Source organism: Oryctolagus cuniculus, chromosome Y, assembly GCF_051225735.1.
Source record: "Oryctolagus cuniculus isolate XC-2025 breed Fujian yellow rabbit chromosome Y, ASM5122573v1, whole genome shotgun sequence".
NCBI lineage: Eukaryota > Metazoa > Chordata > Mammalia > Lagomorpha > Leporidae > Oryctolagus > Oryctolagus cuniculus.
The window spans coordinates 6,958,252-6,960,421 of record NC_142889.1 but is presented as its reverse complement, the minus strand read 5'-3'; the positions used below and the strand labels follow the sequence as shown (position 1 = coordinate 6,960,421).

General features: G+C 45.7%; 1 pseudogene; it reads right to left on the bottom strand.

Annotated features, from left to right (window-relative positions):
* Positions 1-783: 783 nt before the first annotated feature.
* Positions 784-1,629, bottom strand: LOC149119183 (PRKR-interacting protein 1 pseudogene; annotated as a pseudogene).
* Positions 1,630-2,170: the final 541 nt, after the last annotated feature.

The following is a 2,170-nucleotide window of genomic DNA, read 5'->3' as shown; positions in this document are numbered from 1 at the left end:
ATGCCTGGCAAAACTAGATATGCCAAAGGCCTCCAATGCTTCTGGAGAGCCCCTCAGCAACCAGACCAGATAAAAGCTTGGCCCTACATGCACGCTATACATCGTCTCTTCAGAAACCTTCATCACCTCTTTGCTTCAATAAAGCAAGCTGTCTCTGTTGAAGTCAATCTCATTTCTGGGCACACAAAAGCCAGAATCCCAAGTTTTTAAACCTATTAGGTGGCACAGCAAGTTAAACCAGGATCCCATTTAAGTGCAGGGTTGAATCCTCTTTTCATGCTCCTGACCCGTCTCCCCGCCAATACATCCAGGAAAGCAGTGGAAACTGGTCAAAGTCCTCGGGCCCCTGCCACCCACATAGGAGAGCTGGATGCATGCAGTTCCTGGCTCCTTCTGGCTCATCTCTTGCAGTTGTGTCTCATGTGCTGGCATTTAATTTTTTAAGGTTTTCTATTCTTTACCAAATAAGTGCTCCCTTCATGCATATCAGCCTCAATGTCATTGCTGTTCACATGTGAAAAACTTGCCAGCAACAAGTTAGGTGCTTTCTCCTTTCTACAGGAATATAGATCAACTCTGTGAGGTAGTGCCTGAGTATCCCAGAGATAGTTCTCATCCCAGAGGCTGTAAGCCCATGAAGGCTGGGGGCAGAGCAGTGCTTCCAGTGCTCCCCAACCCGTGAGTCTTCAGGAGAGAGGCTGAGAGGAAGGCCTCCTATCCCTGCTCACTTGGGTTTTCTGAACTCTAGTCAGGAATAAGCCGTCCAAGATAGCTACATTGTCATCATCCCATGATGAAGCTTGGCTCATCTTCTTCTTTCTCATCTTTTGTTCCAGAAGCCTCCTCACACAACTAGACTGCGGCTTCTGGGCCCGACTAGCTCATTCTTTTAGATTTTTTCTGCTAAATTTTCATCTTCTTTGCCAATAATTTCTTACTCTTTTAACTTCTGGAGCTTTGTCCAATGCTTTGTTATCTGCTCCGTGGCAGCAATGATATCCTCTTCCACGCTCGCCTGAAACTGCATCTAGTAGTCTTTGCTTCTCAGCCATGGCATCCATGTAGTCGTGTTATTGGTACTCTCTCTAGCATAGATACCTGTACACATAGAACTCTCCACTTCTGGCCTCAGCACTTGGACCCATTACATCTCAGACAAATTCTGGGGAAGGTCGAGGCAATCATTCACTGTTTTTTCTGGAAAGGGGACTGTTCTATTCAGGTTCTGCATGAACTGTTCCAGCCTGAGCTTCTGCTCTTCTGTCACATTCCTGGTGACATCTGGGGCTCTTTCTTGGGCCTTGGTGATCACAGCAAGTAGGCAATTTAGCTCTTCATGACAGCTTTTCCACATGACCCTGAATAAATAAATCTCAAACAAAAATAAAGAACAATTCAAGGCATTTAGTACACCAGGCATGCCATGTAACTGTCCCTTCTGTCTGGTTACAGAGAACTCTCGACCTCCCCAAAAAGGGATTCCACTGCCATGGGAAGTCACCTTCTTTTCCCCAGTCCCTGCCAATCACTAGCCCTGTCTTTGTAGATTTACCTGTTCTGGACATTTCCTATCAAAGGGATCACACAGTAAGGGACCTTTTGTGTCTGACATCTTTCACTGAACATCATGTTTTCAAATATGCCCACACAGTAGTGTGTCGGTGTATACTATTTCACTGCAGGGATGGAACACATTGCGCTTACATATTCATACCTGCATGCTTTGGTTGTTCTGTATCTTAGATATTACAAATAAAGCTTTTCATGTCTTAACACTCAATTCTAGAAAACCCTCCATGAAGCTGAAGATTGAAGTAGTATTCCTTTTGGTCTTCATTGCTGTTGAACTCGCAGAAGTCAAATGAGGACAAGACACCAAGCAGCAGCAGTTGTATCCTGGCAACTGAAATTGGTTGATGATCATGGTCTTCTCACAACAAGCCACATTCTGTGGGTCCTGAGTTATGTCCTGGGAGCTGCCACATAGCTGGGTAATGAGAAGGACCCAGGAGGCAGGAGCCAGCCCTTGTCTCCTAGGCTGGTTTCCTGGGATTTGGATTACCCTGTTACTGGCATGCTGTTATGTGTGTCCAGGGTACACCAAGTGTCACTGTGGTAGAGATGAGCTGGGAGAAGGAACTTGGAGAGATGATGGTTTTGGTTATGTTGA